The sequence below is a fragment of the Manis javanica genome, chromosome 12 (genome assembly GCF_040802235.1).
Source record: "Manis javanica isolate MJ-LG chromosome 12, MJ_LKY, whole genome shotgun sequence".
In the NCBI taxonomy this organism is placed as follows: domain Eukaryota; kingdom Metazoa; phylum Chordata; class Mammalia; order Pholidota; family Manidae; genus Manis; species Manis javanica.
In genome coordinates, this window is record NC_133167.1 from 71,362,761 (window position 1) to 71,380,541 (window position 17,781).

A 17,781-nucleotide genomic window follows, 5' to 3' on the forward strand; every position below is an offset into this window, starting at 1 on the left:
GCAGTAGCGAAGAACAACTGCAGAAACAAAGTCCATGAAGAGCCGGGTGAGTGCAGAGTGCTGTCTAAGGCAGGCTGTTGTCGTTAATTAGGTCGTCAGTTCTGCTTTAGATGATTTAAAATGTCATTTCTTCACCCAAAGCAATAAGGAGGAGGGTGGCTGGGGGGCAGGCACAGAACTGGGAGAGGAAAGTGAAAACAAGGGCCTTCTGGGTGCCCTCCCAGCTGGGCCTCCGGCACGGCCGGGCCCACAGTCCGAATTCGCACCAGCCACAGGACCCAAGGAAGGAGCAAGTGGTCTTGACTCCACTACTTGACCAAGTTCATGTTTACTGGAAAGAGGCACCCTGCCCCCCAAAACAGTGTGCAGCCAGTCTTACCACATGAAGGTGTGAATTTCTGAGCCAACGACTGGCCAGTTCATCCAGTTCGCCCACGTCCTCAGTGGAAGACCAACAGGAGCCGGATGGGAAGGTGTGAACCTTTAGGGAGAGGGGTTTGAGCAGCAGAGTTTTGACTGTGAAGCCGTGAGTCACTCCCTTCCCGCTGGGTCTCGCTCTTCCAGTGAGTGGGCAAAGGAGAAACCAGCTTGTCCGCATGATCATTTGCATAGATGTACATAAATTATGCCTTCCTTCGAAACAGCCTGGCCACTGGCTGCAGGCAAAGCAAATGTGCCTTTCTGTTCCTCTTCCCCATCTGCCTTTCTTCTTCCCCTCCCACTGCTTTCTTAAACACATCAACACGATTTAAAGCTTCCACATGCAAAAAGGGACATGACAGCACATATATCACAGAGATTTGCAGAATGTTTATGTATTGGGGTCACCAAAAAGTCCTGCTTTTTTCCATCCTTTCCCGCCCACCTCATCCCTAGATTCGTTCCCACTAGTTTCTCTGCAGAATGGTAGGCTTCTGATTCGGCGTTCAGTGTCCACAGGAGCCGAGAATCCTTGAGCTACGCAGGCACAGAGTGAGGAAGAGGCTGGAAGCCCCCTGAGGGCAGGATGCTGCGGGGCCACACTGCCTCCTGGGGTCCGCGACGGGACCCAGAGGCCCCTGACCACTGTAGAGAGGAGCAAACTGAGGCCCAGCGCCGGGCAGCAGCGTGGTCAGGTTGCTATGGATACCACCGAAGCCCTAACCAGAAGTCTTTCTGCAGCCACCCTGACCCATCCTCCTGGCCCACTGGCAGATTGGGCAGACGCCCCTCTGTGCCCTAAGAGCCCCTCTGCAGCGGCAGTCACCACAGCACAGGAGTGCTGGAGGAGCCGGCCTGGAGATGGGGCAGAGCTCTGCCAAGACCTGCGCGAGCTGCGCCAGGCAGGCATCGGTCACCTGTCCCCGTCTGAGCTGGCTCCCGAGGCCGGCAGCTCAGGAGGCTCGCTGGAGCTGGCGTCAGTCCCAGCAAGAGGGGCCGAGGGCAAATCGGGTCTTAATTACTGCTTACAGTGCAAGTTTTTGCTTTGTCCTGGGCAATGGCCAACCCCCCAAACACATGGGCTCCTATCAGCCGGCAGTGAATTCATCCTGGGCATTGATCCTCACCTGACCCATGAATGCTAGTGTAACTGGAGAAGCTGCAGCAGATGCCTCCAGCCATGCGCCCCTGTCTGCAGCTGGCAGATGCTGAAAGGCCTGCTCGCCACCCCCTCCTTGCCCCACTTCAGCCCTTCAGATGGTCTGAGGCCAGGTCCTGGTCAGGTGCCTCACCCACCCACCGTCTGTACCACATGGCCCAGGGGGCTCCAAAAGGCAAGTCCCTAGCCCACCCCTACCACACCCCTTCGAAGCCACAGAGCAGTTTCATAATTATCCTCATTGGGTTTTCATACTCAGCCCTCTGAGGTAGGCAAGAAAGGGGGAAAAAAGTGACTTCCCCAGCCTTACAGAGAAGAAATGGGGGTTCAGACAACAAGACAGAGTGGCAAATTGAGAACCAGGACAGAAGATATGTGAGGGTCATCATTACACCTAACTCTGATAGCAAACGGCCTCAGAACCTCGGGGGCTCGGCAGTTCACTTCCGCTCCTGTCACAGAGTGATGCGAGCTGCATGGCTGCCCTTCAACAGATACCTGGGCACGGCGCTTCCTTCCACCCCGGGACACCGCTATGTCTAACGTCTACCTGGGGAGGCAAATGTGAGGCTGGTGGTGCAGGATTTACGGTGAAGCCAGAGACAGCCTGCATCACTTCTGCACACATTGCATTGGCCAGAACTAGTTGTGTGATTGCTCACTGCAAGAGAGACTGGGGAATGCTGAGGGCCCAGGAAGAGGACATGGACAAGTGAGCATCCACTCACCTGGGCTACAGAGGGGATGTGCCCTTGACCTTTATCGAGGGAGTTCTGTGTGCCAAGCAGTGCAGTAGCCGCTATATAAACATCATCGCACTCAGTCCCCATGCCAGCTCAGTGAGGACTACTCTCTTCATTTTACATGTGAGGACATTCAGAGAATCCAGTGCTCTGAGTTCCAATTCCCTGTTCTGACGTAGACATATTATCCTTGGACAAAACTGAAACATTATTGAGAAGACCGTATTCCTATTTGGCTATCTGTCTCCCATTCCACATCTCTCCCAAATTCACCATTTTATCAGTTTGTATGTAGCCTTCTGGATCTCTTTGTACATGCATTTAATTGCAAATACGTACTCAAAGTTGTGAAAATTAAGCCACAGAAACCTTATTGACATAGTGTTGGGAAGCCAGCAGGGGGAGCTCTCAGGCCCATTGTGGCTCATCAATTGCAATCCCAGGACTCCTCGCAAGTCACCATTTTAGCTACTTTCCTACCCAGCAGGAGGAAGGAAGGTTTCTGCTTCCCCCAGCAACAGCCCAGCCAATGAGAAGCCATGACACATGACTTCCCAGTTTCCTCCAGTAGACTTTTTGCTTAGAAACAGCTCTCCCAACTCGGCCCTTTCCTCTATAAGAGAGAGTTCCTTTCCATTGTTTTCCAGACTTGCCTACGGTTTTACCATGGCTTGCTTATCCTGAATTGCAGTTGTCTGATATTCCCTAATAAAACCATTTTTCCTGAGTTTTCCTGAGTTTCATTTTCAAGGTTAGCACAGTGATTATCCAACTGATTTATAATTTTCTCTTAATAAAATAAAAGTTTCTTTCAAAACTACTATATATATTATTCTGTGACAAAATCTAATATGACTCTCTCACACAGACTTCCAGATTTCCATCACATGATAATTCCTTTGGAATAAGGTTTAGTCTTTAGAAGGTCTTCGCTAAAATGCAAATGCCTCATAAGGCAAGTATAAAACATGACTCATTAACAGTTATTCACATCTTAGCTCAGCATCATTTGTCAGACCCAAGAGGACTAAGCACAGAGTTGGTGTCTTCTCTTCTCCAACAGCCAGCCCTCGGCCCAGTGCCTGGTTTGGGGACACACTCATCTGGACCCTAACACACCATCTTGTGTGGACAATCTCTCAACAAATCACCCAGAATATTGGGGGTTGAGGGAATGGATCCCTGAGGGTGAAGAAAATAACTCACCCTTTTTGGGATGTGGGATTCAATAAAACCAACCTGAAAACAGCCTGAGTCTAGACAGTTGCATATACTGTTCCCTAAGGTCATTTCATGCAGACCTCACAACAATCCCTGCTAGGCAGAAAGGATGGTTTGGTTATACCCATTTCATAGCTGGATTATCCACGTCCAGGGTGGGAGGCAGACCACCCAAGGCTGATGTGCAAAGCCACTCTTCCCTTGTATGTGACCCTACCTTCCCAGGTCTAGGGCCATCACCCTGAGCGGGGCCTCTCCTAAAGTCCCTAAAACCTGACACTTTATTTATTGAATTTCTACTCTCCAGTGCCAGACAGGGCACCAAGGATTTGAACCAAACCGAAAAATGATTAAAAGTTCAGTAAACTTTGTGAACTTTGAACCTAGCTTTGGGGTTAAGTCATTGACCTCTGAACCACCTTTGGAGGAGCCTACTCTATATTTCCTACCAATCCCTAATAGAAACCCCGCCTTCTAGGTGCGGCTGCCTTAAGTCTTTGCCAGAGTGATCTGAACTCTAGAGCTCTTAATGTCTGTACAATGAGTGGGCCAATTAATCAGCTCCACCTTATGCCAGTTCTTGCTTGATGCTGGGCTTTTACTTAAATAATTTGTTGTCATAATTTATCAGGAGCTTCTGTCCTGTATCCAAATAGAGAAATAATCTCTTTGAAGCTAAAGGCAGGATCCTGACCCCGACCAGGAGCCTCACCAAACTCAGCCCCACACCTTGCGCATGGAAGGTACTCAGCACTTGCGAGGGGGTTTACGTCATTTCAGCGTTTCAATGCTTTCATATTTACTGCTTTATTATCTTCACCTAATAGGATAATACCTTTTCTAAATGATCTCTAAAGCTCCTTTCATTAACACATGCCAGTCACAATTTCCCTTCCTTATAGCCTCTTCTTTTTTACCAACCACGCTGAAATTTGAGAAAAGTTGTTTCATTATCACCACCATAATCACCACCATCACTACCAGCACCACCACCACCATCACCACCATCGCCACCACCGCTGCCACCACCACCACCAGCACCATCATCACCATCACCACCACCACCAGCAGCACCATTGTCACCACCACCACCGTCGTCACCACCACCACCACCATCATCTATTAAGTGCCCGCTATTGACCAGGGATTTGCTGCACGCAGCCAGCATGACATCAGTGACCCCCATGTTCCCTGTCCCACTGGTACTATCACGCCATCATCACCACCCCAGTGGCTCTGCAGATACTGCTTCCCTGAACCCTCCCAACAGGCCTATGACTGCTCACATGTGTGAGGTTGTCACCGCCCTGCAGGCACTGTCCAGAGCACGTTGCGTGAGCACATCATCTGAGTCTCCGCACAGCCTATAACGTAAGTACATGGTTTCCGTTGCAGATGATGAGACTAAAGCTTGGAGAAATTCAGTGACTTAAGATCTTGCAGCAACTGCCCTGAGGGCTTCATAACTGATGGGACTAGGTGATGGGGCTTAATGAGAATGCTTGTGTATAGTTGACATCTTTCATGTAAAAGTAAAAAGCTTTAAAATAATAAGACGTAAATAAAATGTAAATAAAAAATTTTAAGTAAAAAGTTACTGCTCTAAACAAGAAGAAAGAGAACTTTATCAGAACTAGTATCAGGTCCAAGTCACTCACTGGTGTAGCCCAAATACACAGTACATAGTAGGTCTTCAATAAACAGTCACTGAATAAAAAGGCTCAGTATGCCTGAGGCCCACAGCTGGCGAAGTCAGTGGCCGAGCCAGGAGCCTGCCTGGGAATGTCTCTCTCCAAGAGCCATGCTGAGCTGCCTGGCCTCTGTCCTGGGGTGGAGGGCAGTGGGTGGCCGCCGCGTGAGAAGTCCTGTGAAGCAGTCTCAGGGGTCCCTGGGAAAGCTGGCCCCTCCACGGAAGTTTATCACTGTCCTCTCCCTCCAAATTCACTCTAGTAACGAAGCTGGCTAGCATACCTGACTCTGACTGGAAGATGTCTTCCTATTCAATTTTAGTGCTTAGAGATCAATACTGGGGCTGCAGAGTTCACAGAGAGAAACTGATTCAGTCTTGATCGATATTAACAGCCCAACCTGCTCATCAGTATACGCAGCTGCTTCCCTCTCCACCACCTTCTTCCAAAAGCGTGGCTGTTCTGTTCTTCCCCACTGGCCCCCAGTCCTTAGCTCAAGGGTGCCATAGCAGCAGCTGATGAGGGGCTTTCTGCATATTAGCCCTGGTCCTCGGGACTTTTTCCATTAGGTATCATCCCATCTTACAGATAAGGAAATAGAAGCTTTGGAATGAAAAGTAGCGTATCAAGACCATACAGCTAGTAGGTCACTGGCGTAGGCCACCTACCTAGAAGGGGAACTTCAGGTGCAGGGCAGAAGAGCTAAGTTGGTTTTCTGAGCCTTGAAAGGGAAGCAGGGGACCCAGAGACACTCTGGGAAGGCATCCAGGGTGGAAGGGAGGAGACGGAAGCACACAGAGAGGTCAGGACCACTCAGGTCGTTTGCCCTGAAGCTGACAGTGGGTCAGGAAGAGGGACTGGCCCACCCTCAGGTGCTGCCTCTGTCTGGGTGCTTGGTGGGGGTGAGTGTGCAGGAAGCAGCGAGATGGCGACTCTCACATCTGGTGTCACCACTGTGTCTCCTGCACTCGTGCGAGACCCTGCTGATTGACCAAGGCACTCTCTATACAGTTAGATTAGGATAAATATCAGCGTCAGATAAGAGCTGCACAAAGAAGGGCTGGGAATGGGGGATGTAGAGAAACCCCAGGACATTCCACTTGGATCGTGGGGTTCTGCACCGAAAGGCCTCCAGCCCCTTACTAAATGTGGCTTCTGTCTACTGAGCATCTGTCACACGCCTGGCACAATCCTCTTTCACCTCCTATCAGCTCCTAAAGGAAAGAGCCCCGCCCTCTCACAGAACAGCGGGAGGAGAGTGTGCTGAGGCCTCTAGGAGGACTCAGCGCCGGGCCAGGAGCCAGGAGCCAGTGCCACGCAGGTCTCGCCCAGAGCTACAGTCTCCCGGCGCCTCGTGCCCTGGGGAATCCAGCTCATGGAGTCACCCACTCCTGAAGGTCTTCCATGAGGAAGGCTGCCTGAAGGCTTTCCTACACTTGGCCTGACCCTCAGAAATGAACCCCAAAGGGTGAGATCAGGACAGACTATCCTTCATCCCATCCCCTCATCCTCAACCATATACACAACATGACCATTTTGCCATAAAGGATAGAATGCTGCTTGAAGCAGACTAAATATACAAAAATCCAGACTTAGGGAAATCTTAAATTCTGCAAAATCAGAGAAAGGCAAAGTATTCACTTCACCAACAGCCTTCTTTGTCATTAGGGGATCTGCCTAGTGCATTCAAAAATAAGACTCAATTCACAAAATTCATTCAGTGCTCAACTTTTCAGGAACAAGACTATTGTCAATTTGTAAGAGAATGAAACAGTTCTCTTTCCTGGCTTCCCTCCTGATAGTGACATGCCAAAGAGAGTCAGGGTTTGCTAAAAAAATGATTTACTCTCCAAAAATGTTTTGGCAACTTTGCTTACAATGCCTCTTTAATGCGCTGTTGAGAAAAAAAACTTGTGGAATTTCTGCATTGCAAAGGCAAAATAGCAAGCAAAAAATAGCAAACTGAAAAACGCTCTGCCAAGATCAATGAAATATAGTTTAGACTTTTCCTTCTTCTGGGGTCTGAACACTTAATATTTTTATTCCTCTGGGTAATTTCTCCACCTGACATTTTATTACCAATTTTGCTGTAAGCTATATTGATGTACTGCTCCTTTTAAAATCAAATTTATTTTAAATCTTGTATCTTAAAGATGGTGAAAAGATGAGACTACAATAAACTGCTTCTTGTCTCTAAATTCAATCCCCTCGTGCCCCCACCTCCTGATAACAGCCACCTCCCGAGGACAGGCATTTGCGAAACAGAACGTTGCCTTCCCCTGGTTGTGCCGGCCAGGGAAGGGCGACTATGCTCGCTAGGCATGTGTACACCATGACCACTTTCTGACAAAGGACAGAAATACTTGCTCTTTACCAGGCTCACTTAGTTTTATTCACTAATTAATCTCAGATTAAATATTTAGCTATTTATTATGGCTTCCAGTCTCGCCATTTAGTTAAATGGTCAAACCACATCTCCCTGCACAGGGTCACTGCTCCCTGCACTGGGCAACCTCAGGAGAAAGAGGTCTTTCGTGGAAAAGCTCACATGGAATGGAAGGAGGGGACGGAGGAGGGAGGAGGCCTTGCTTATGTAACTGCCCCATCTAACTTTGAATCTCGATGAAAACTTGAATCTTCTGGTTTCCTTCCAGGTCAGCTTGGCCCCTAGTTCCACTGAGGCCATCAGTAGGCCAAATAACCCCTCCAACAGAAGTTTCTACAGTACCGAGTTGTGTGGAGACCCAGAAAGGAGACATTGCCAGAACGAACATTCTCCTGGACAAGTACCTCTGCTTTCCTTGAGGGGCTGTACAGACGTGAATCCGGTAGACACTCACAATAATGCTGAGCACATGAGGGCACGGGGCGGTCTAGGAGCCACGTGCTCTTCAAAGCGTGGTCTCTGAGCCACTAGCACCAGCGCTGCCTGGAAGCACTGTAAAAACGCAGAACTCTGGGCTCTACCCTAGACCTACAACCCAGAGCCTGCACTTTCACAAAATCCCTGGGTATTCATGGGCAAGCTAACAGGGCCTTGAACTCAGAGACCCTGTCTTACTCATCTCTGTATTCCCAATTGCAGTGCTGGTTAATTGCTGACATTCAAGAAATGTTTGAAGCACAGGTAATAGGTAGGCAGACAGAAAGACAGATGCATGGACAACTGAATAAATAAATGAGACACATTGTGATTGGGCACAAAATGTTAACTGATCAAAGTCACAAAGCTATGGACCAACTAGGATTTAGTCATCTCTAGACTCACTTCCCATTTTTTATTTCAAGGTGAAGCAAGAGGGCTGTGAAGGCCAGTATGAGTCCCCCTTTAGGATGTGCTTGAGTACAGGGAGATGCAAAACAAACCACAGAGGCCAGAGGCACAGACACCATCCTTCTTTCTCCAGCCAACATTTCAGATCACTGGGTCCTGTTTAGAGAGTATTTCTCACAGTCCAGTTCAATCAAGGAAGCCACTTTATGGATGAAGAAACTAACTGATTCCCTGTGATGGGTTTGGTTTTTGACTCTGTTGGAAATCAAGTGATTCTGAGTAAAAGGAATCAGGAGTAAGGTCTCTGCCTACCCAAGATAACTGACTCTATTTTTGTAAAAGTGTGCACGACCACACTTCTGGATTTTCCGAGTCTAGACTTTGCTTTGCGTGCATCCTTTCCCCTGGCATCAGCAAGAACGGCGGAATACATTAACTCAAGAGGGCGGAGCTTCGCTCAGGACCTGTCCTTGCCAAGGGGAAAATCCTACAGCTCCCGGCTCCAGTACCACCCACCTGCTGCCACAGCCAGGTCATCACCCGTGGTAGGACGGGCTCGGAGACTGCAGCCTCCGTGGGTCTGGAGCCATGGCACTGAATCTAGGGCTTCAGGGGGCTTTGAGATATCTTCCAACTCGGATTCCATCCTGAATGCACATTAAATTCTAACGCCAACAACCGAGGACAAAGCCTCCCCCATTAGAAGTCAGAAAATGAAATTTCTCCTGGGACTCAAACTTCCAGTACTCTAAATTGGAAGCCCTTAACAGTCTTTTTTTTTTTCTTTGGATCAATGGGCATCTTGGAGAAACTGACAAAAGTTCTGGCCCCTCCCCCTCTCCCACGGAAAACGCACACCAGCACCGTTTTTGTTTTCTGTTTCAAGGAAACTTCTTGAGAGCTATTCACAGAGTCCCCAGGGTCCAGGAATTCTAGGTTAATAATCCTGACAGAAGTGCGAGCTTTAAGCCTTTGGCTCTGGTCTTCTAAACATGACTGAACCTCACCTAATGTGGAAACAAAAAGAGTCTGTTTTAAATCTTTTGCCTACGTGTGCCTTAGAAATTAGAAAGGGGAGGCTTCACGCAGACTGGAAACTACACGGATTATGATCAGAAAACCTGGGTGTGAGTCCCCGCTGTCCATTTAACAGCCCCGCCCTGACAAAGCCGCCCACTCGCCCTGAGGCTCACTCCGTCTTCGGAGGAGGAGCAGGAACGGGCAGCCTCGTGGGGCTTTCGGACGCTGCTGCATGACGACTGACCACCACATACTGCGCCTGGGGCTTCACATGCAGCATGTCATGGTTCCTTCCTCCTTTTCCTTTCCTGTAATGAGAACTGGCAGGCTCCCCCAAAAAACCCTACCCCACTATGAATCCCCTCTCTGACTCATTCCTTTGTGCTCAGATATTGAGGGGTCAGTTACCAACCCACCTTGGCCAAGAGTGGGAGCAGCTGCATCAGCTGTCAAGAAACATTTATTTGGCACCTCTTTCCACGTGCAAGCCCAGGGGAGGCATGGGGGGCATCCCTCAAGTTGTTCTGAGTCTTGCTGGAGTAGCGAGCATGACCCACAGAGAGACAACAATGACACAGTCACGGACACCAAGTGCCAGGTGGGCCCCTCAGACAGTGAGCACTGACGTTGAGGGGCCTCTGAAGGCTTGGTGATCAAGGGCCTGGGCTCCAAGGTCAAGCAGATTTGGTTTGAATTCTGGCCCTTCTACTTAACATCTATCAAATACAGGGCAAGTTCATCTTAGTTTCTGTGTCTGAAAAAACAGAGAACGAACGCCAACAATCAGACCGACTTCACAGGGTTGCTATGGGGATTGAATGACATTTTCTGTAAGATACCTCGCCCAAGATACGGTTTACAAAGCACTGAATAATGAGAGAGCCTTAGCCACTCTCATTACCTGTGTGGGTGTGGTTGAAAGCTTCCGGAGGAGGGTGATAATGGGCACTGAGATGAAGAGGATTTGGAACAGAGGTGGGGCATGTGATGGAAATAGGAGCAGAAAGCCTCCTGTCAACTGCCACGTAGGCACCAGTCCTGCCGTGCTCACAGATGGTGCCCCAGAGGAGAAGCCACTAGACGGGGGACCAGTGGAATCGGATCCTGGGGGGTCATCTGTGCAAAGACGACGGGCCTCGGTGGCCCCACGGGGGTCCCTGAGGCCTCCAGGTGCTCCAGGAGAACCGAGAACCAGAAGTCAGTGCAGGTGTCCAGCAGGACGAAGCCTCTTGGGTGGCGGGGTGGAAGGCGGAGGCCCCACTGTACCTATGGGAGTGTTTCCAGACCTTGGTCTGAGCTTCTGAAATCCATATTGCTTTAGTGGCTACTTTTCGACAGTTACAGACTGTGTGCTCAATAAATGTCTATTGACTGATTGATTTCTCACTGGCTAATGTTGCCAGGAATGAAATTACTTGTGCAGTGTCTCAAACCACGGGCTATGAACTGCCTGTCTGCTGGCCTCTAGAGGACTGAGTTACAACTCCAAGCAGTAGGAAGAACAGAAGGCAGCCTGGTAGCTGACTTGGCCTCCGTCAGCAAGAAGAATCAGCAGGTCCACAGTCCAGAGGGGAAAATCGCCAGTCCCCTGACTGACCTCTGCCATCAAGGATCCACCTCCCTACCTTTCACTAAAGAAGGGAAAATGAGGAGCCAGAGATGGTCGGAGAAAAGGATCTGGAGCAAGGACCTCCCTCACGACCCCCGCCCTCAGCAAGCAAGACAGCTACAGACAGGATCTGCTCAAACATTTATGACACACCAGAGGGAGGAGACAGGCGGGGCAGGGGAGGGGGTGGGGAAGCCTGCACGCTCAGTGGGCACTCTAACATCCCGCTCCTCTCCAAAGCCCAGGGAACCACATCATTAAATCTTGTCTCTGCAGGCCAAGAATAGCTCAAGATTTATGCCCCATGTTGGATAGCCCAGCTTCGCCTGGAGCCTGCCTCTGGGCAATCGGGGCAATCTTGTCATGGCTTAGACCAGCTCCATTGCTGGGGCGCACTGACAAAAGCACCCCAATCCACAAAGGGACCCAATTGGCCCTGTCCAAGGAAACGAGGCAGTCAAGGAACAGTCAAGGTCAAATATAACACGCTTTTAAAAAGCATAGCCAGGATAAAACAATGAACCCTGAAGAATGCACTCAGGAGTCACCTGGATGCTAAGGGCCTTTCCAGGACCATGGGCTGTGTGACAGGAGCAGGTTACTTAACCTCACTGAACTTCAGGTCCCTCATCTGCAAACCTGGGCTCATCAAAGCACCTACCTCATATGACTGTTGTAAGGATTTATTTAATAGAAGGAACATTCACAGGACAGTACCTGGAACTGAATAAGTCATTTTCAAGGTAGGCATTTCCCCTAAATATGGGGAAAATAAAGTAAGTGCACAGGATAATAAGAAATTTCACCAGGAGGTGGCCCTCAGGGCTGCAGTAGGCCAAATGAGTAGCTGTTGGGGGTGAAGCAGGCCCTTGGCACCCCTCTGCTGATATGCAGAGAGCAACATCTAGGGTCGTATGAACAGATTTCAAGATGCCTGCAAAACTGCCAGTAAAAACTATGTAAAGCATGTCAAATATTCTCAAGCAGTTTGTGGACAGAGCGAACACTGCTACCAAATAACCCCTTTGCCGTTTCAACAACCTTACAAATGCTTGACCCTAGCATCTCTGGCATGAGTGGCTGAAATACTAGCAAGGCCCCAGAACCATGGCTCAGTGAAAAAATCAACAGCAGCCAAAGGGCATCAGGTGTGGCTGGGAGGAGGCCTGTCGGGGCAACATGCTCTTGGAGGAGACCAGCTGACAGACACCAACCTCGGCAGCATGAGCTCTCCAGGAGTGCAACGGTGTGCACTGGATGAAGCTCTCCTTCCCATGAGACAGGAGCTGACAATCACATTTTACAAAATGCAGAGTTTTACCATCTTTCATGTGATCCTAGATAAGCATTTCCCAAAGTGTATTCTGTGGCAGCTAGTACTACCACGTGCTCCGTTATTCAAGGCTTCCATGGTCAAAGTGTTTGTGAACACTGCAGAATATACCCCATCACATAGCTGAAATGTTCAGGGCAAAGGCACAGAGATGTCCTGCAGTAAAGGAACACCAACCTTGTTTGCATATGGAGCTGAGTTTGGTTTTTGGTAGACCATGGAGCACACTCTGCTAACATCCCTTAGAGCTCCCCAGAAGCAGCAGCCTGGTTGGGGACTCCACTCTGCTGCTAATTCAGCTGTTAGCTCTTACTTGGTACCATTATTTTCCCCTCTCTAGGACGCCATGCTCCTGGTCTATCAGACTTCACCAAGCCCACCAGCAACAGCCAGGTGTACACCGACTCTGTAGCAGGAGGACACAGGCTTGAACCCATGCCCTCCAGACCGTCAGCCATGCCGCAGACACGCTCAAGAACTGCCATCGGGCAGGGCACGGGGAGAGGTGAGTTTCTCAGCCTCTCCCTGGGTTTCTGCTTTCCTTGCTAAATCTTAAAGGAAACTTGTATTTTACTTTATTAGCATGCCTCCTCAGAAAAATCACTAGCTAAAGGTAATGTCATAACTGCACGACTCACTGATTGTCCTGTCAGTCATTTTTGGTATGTAAGTATTTATTTTCTGACTAGAATGGCTTATATAACATTACTGCTTGGTGATTTGCTTTTAAAAATTCATGCATATTAATACGTGCATTTGATTAAGCATATTAACACTGTTTGCTTTTGATAATGTTCACAGCGTTTTAGCTTTCAGTGGGTTACGGCCCTGGCTGGACCAGTTGGTAAATATGCTGAGTATCACCCTTGTCAATGGGGTGTTGCTAAACCACACTTTGTGGATGAAGAATTGAGGCCTAGAAAGCTGCCTATGATCATCATACAGGTTGTACAGCCAGGGCTGAGGTTCCCTACCTCCTGGAATAGCAAACATTCTTTCTCTCAGCTGTTCCTCTGAGCCTGGCACTGAAGATGTGCTGAAGGTCAGTGCCTGGCTGGCTCTTACATAATGATAGGTATGAAGAATGAGTCGGCTCATGTCAAATGCTTTCTCTAAATTTAAGAATACCAATTCCTCTAAGAGCCAAATGGAATGTTATTGCTCCCATTGGATTGTATGTGGAAAAGCCTATACTAAGTTTTCCTTATTTAAATACCCAGGAGACGTTTTGGTGGCTACAGGGGGCTATGGACAGTGTCCCCTGCAGAGGCGAGCTGCTGGCATCTGTGCCCAATTGCTGGGGGAGCCGCAGAGCGCCAGGGACCCCACAGCCATTGACCCGCCCTCGCATACGGAAACCGCCTGACATCAGAGGCAGGGTTCACTGGTCACCAGGCTCCGGCTGTGCTGTAAACAGCCGACCACGGCCTCCTCTGCCACAGTCACTGCTTCATAAATAAAATGGAAGAGAAGATTGAAGGAAAATTAAGCCCTGCAGAGACCTTAGCCCAGAGAGCCCCCCAGAAGGGGACAACGACCACTCTGACCACCTACCTCATGCACATAACTTTCGCCAGCCATAACCCTGTGGGTCCTGGCATGAGGGCAGAGCAACCGGGCCTGGAGACTTGCTCACCCCTCTCCTCCTCCCTCCAGGGCCCCGCAGCTCCCCTGACCTGGGTGCGCAGGAGCTGAACGCCTGGATTTTTTACAACGTTTTCTTCGTAAACATTCTGCAGCCCAGACAGCGCATCCCCCAGGAAAGGTGCATCCCTGATGTGGAGCACTGACCAGCCTGGTAACACGACAGGACGGAGGTCTGGGCAACCAGCAGCCTCCCTCGGTCTGCAGGCCCTTGGGCACCCAGGATACCATCCTCTTCTACCATCTTTATTCTCAGCGAGGTGCCAGGTCCATACAAGATGCAAATGTCAGGGCCCACCCAGGGGTCTCCCGTGCCCTCGGCTGACCCACGCTGCAGTTCCAGCCACAAGTCTTAACTAACTGGGGCTGGCCCTTGAGCTCTGGGGGCATGATTGCTGCAGACATGGTTCGGCCATGCCCCTAAGGTCCTCTGGCCTCCCATAGTGCCGTGAGCTTCAGATCAATGGGCACAAAGAGCCTAAAGCTTCCCGCTTGGATTCACAAGCACAAACGCCTTAGTTGGCATGAGCTGGGGCAGGCTTTCCATTTTAGTCAGGGCTGAAACACAAAATGCCCGGGGCAACTGAACCGTTCTTGTGAGGGCGAGCAGATTTCACTCCCCTAGATGAAGGCACTCAAAACTTGGCCAAGAGCCCCAAGGAGTTTGCTCTTTCATAGGAACAGTATTACACATTGTGAAGGAGCCACTGAGTGCGTTGCTATAAACCCCACAGTTAATTCGGCAGATGCCCCTAGCCTGCCTTCTCTGAGCAGGTCTGAGGAGGGGCTCTAAGTAACTGTCTAAAGTGGGTGATGCCCCTGAGACTGCTAGTCCCTCAGGGCCTGTGCTGGGCTGCTTGGACCCTCCTCTACCCGCCCCTAGTGAGGAGCCTGGTCCTGCAGGTGCACAGTCCCCACGTTCCAGCGCATGCACCCCACATTGGCTCCTGTGCACCTTGAAGGAGCTCTGCAGACACTCCATCACAGGGGGTCTGGAGCCTGCCCTCTCTTTCCGTACTTTCCTTTGCAAATCCTCAGGGCCATCCAGTGATAACCCGAATTCTCCTTTGTCCCATGTCTTCATCTTTCCCCAAGTTTAATTTTATTTTCTCTTTTTAAAATAGTGGTAAGATGTGCATAAGAACATGTATCATCCCGACTGTGTTCTAGTGTGCAGCTCGGTGGCATGAGCACATTCCCAGTCCGTGGCTGCCATCACCACCACCATGCAGAGATTACTTCCAATTTGCAAAACTAAAACTCTGTCCCCACTAATCAACAACTCCCCATTTCCCCTGCCCAGCCCCTGGACACCCCCTTACTGTCTGTCTCTATGCATGATTACTCCAGGCACCTCCTGTAACTAGAATCAGATAGGATGTGTCTTTTGGTGACTGGTTCATTTTTCACTCAGCATAATGCTGTCAAAGTTCATCCGCGTTGTAGCGGGCATAAGAGTTTCCTTCCTTTTTATGGCTGAATGATATTCCACTGTATGGATGGACCACATTGTGGGTATCTATTCATCTATTGGTGGACACTTGTATTGTTTCCACAATTTGGCTACTGTGACTAATGTCACAGTGAACATGGGTGGACAAATATCTGTTTGAGCCCCTGCTTTTGATTCTTTTGAGTATGTATCCAAAAGAGGAATTGATGGATCATACAGTGAGTCTATTTAATTTTTTGAGTAACCACTACACCATTTTCCATCCTTGTGTCACTGTTACATCCATCTCACCGACTGATTCTGATGGGGGATGACAGAGCCCAACACCAGGACAGACAGCAGAGAAGCATGTTGCTGACAGTTCAGTAAGAGGTACCAGGAAGAGACCCCTCAGGAGCACAGTGTCCAGGAGAAGGGCATGGGGGCTGGCCCTCACACCCCTGGCAGTGCTCCTGTCCCCTCTGGTCCTATGAGGAGCCGCTCCTGCCACACGGGCAGACACTGAGGGAGCCCTAAAGTACCGCAAAGGGAACGGGAGCTGGCTCATAAATGAACCACTGGCGAGTCAAGAGCAAGGCGTTCATGCCCCGTTTCCCACAGCATCTAGCTGGTATCATAACATCAATATAAGTCTCTTAAAATGCTGCAGGACAGGCCTAAGGAACAAAGCTTCTGGAAAGAGGGATTCTGAATCTGGCAGCACCCCGCTCCCAGATGCTCTCCGTTTCAGCCACGGGGATCCACTCACAGCTCCCAACCATGCCAAGTCCTCCCTCCAGGCCTTTGCATGTGCTGTGTCCCCTGCCTGGAGCACCACCTCTCTGCCCTGCTGCTGCCATCAGTCCCTATTTATGCTCGAGGATTCTACTCAAGCACGGCCTTCACAGGGAAGCCCTCCTGGCCCCCCAGGCTGGGTTATGCCATCCTCTGTCTCTGAGCAACTTGGTACACATCACTCACTATCCTGCTCAGTTTTCTTTTTCATCACCCCCTCTAAGCTATGTAGCACTTTGTTAAAATAACAGCGTTTCTCATCTCTGTATCCCAGTCCTGGCCTGGGACTGGGCCCAGAGTTGAAGGTCTGCTGGTATTTTTGGCCGGGTGAATGATATTCCTAATGCAGGTGTGGATGACAATAGTCTAAGTATGAAGATAGGGTTTCTCCACATCCCCGCTATTTGGACGTAGATCATTCTTTGCTGGGGGCGGGGGTGGGGCGTCCAGGAGGCTTAGCAGCACCCCCAGCCTCTACCCACTGGACACCCAGTTGCAACAAGCTGAATGCTTCTAGACTTTGCCAAATGCCCCCTGGTGGGGAGGAGGGGGAAGCAAAACCTCCCCCAGCTCGGAAGCACTGCATCAAAGTCATGTGGGCTATTCAGGGCTTTGTCTTCCCAGGGACCTTCACAAAGTGCAAGGCCTGAATGCAGATTCCAGACAATGTGTGGAAATATTCATATTTATTATCATCTCGTGAATGATTTATAACTTTATATATCTTGTGAATAATTAAGAAATGTGCCAGCGCACCTCTTCCATCTGGTAGGAATCTTAAAGCATTTGCCATAAGATATTGACCCTGGTCTGATTCATTATTTACAATCCTCACTAAAGCCTTGGATGGGGAGAGGCTGCCTCAAACTGTTTGGTTCAGAATCTTTTCAAAAGGGCTTAGAAAGTTTGGGGGAGGGGAGCAAAGCCCCCCTGGAACAAAAGCTTATGTTGGTCCTTCAAACTTTCAGATGGGAGACATTTCACCCGAGGCCTCTTGAACAAAAGGCAAAGGCGTGAGACGGGTGAGCCTCAGAGAGTGAGGACAGGTCAGAACGGCCAGGACGTCAGCAGCAGGCCCAGCACGTCCTGACCACACGGAGGTGCACGGCAGAGGCGCTGGAAAGGTTTCATGGTCCCCAGTGACATGAGAGGAGATGAGGCCCGGAGCGCTGAGCTCCGGCACGACAAGCGGGGAAGCTCAGCACACAGCGGTTTCCCTTGTGACGCTTCCCAGCTGAGAAAGGAGGGAAAGACTCACAAATCCGGAGCCGGGAGGTATCAGAAAACGAGCTGCTCCTCGTGGACACGCCCCTCCCATCTCTCAGGAGCCAGCTTCCCTCCCAAACTTGAAGGGCTCAGGCTGGGAGGTGAAGGCTGTGGTTCTTGAACTTTCCTGAGCAGAAGAATCATCAAGGATCCTGCTTAACATGCAGATTTGGGGAC

The 17,781-nt window shown here is 49.9% G+C and overlaps 1 protein-coding gene and 1 long non-coding RNA gene across 6 annotated transcripts in view; one reads left to right on the forward strand and one right to left on the reverse strand.

The window, feature by feature from the left end:
* The window catches only part of ANK1 (ankyrin 1), a 204,318-nt gene that overhangs the window by 158,611 nt on the left and 27,926 nt on the right, over positions 1 to 17,781 (reverse strand). The gene's annotated exons all lie outside the window — the stretch shown is intronic.
* On the forward strand, positions 11,325 to 17,675 carry LOC140844771 (uncharacterized). The gene is made up of 3 exons (XR_012123261.1): positions 11,325 to 11,877; positions 12,808 to 12,972; positions 17,307 to 17,675. It is a non-coding gene; the product is annotated as an uncharacterized lncRNA (long non-coding RNA).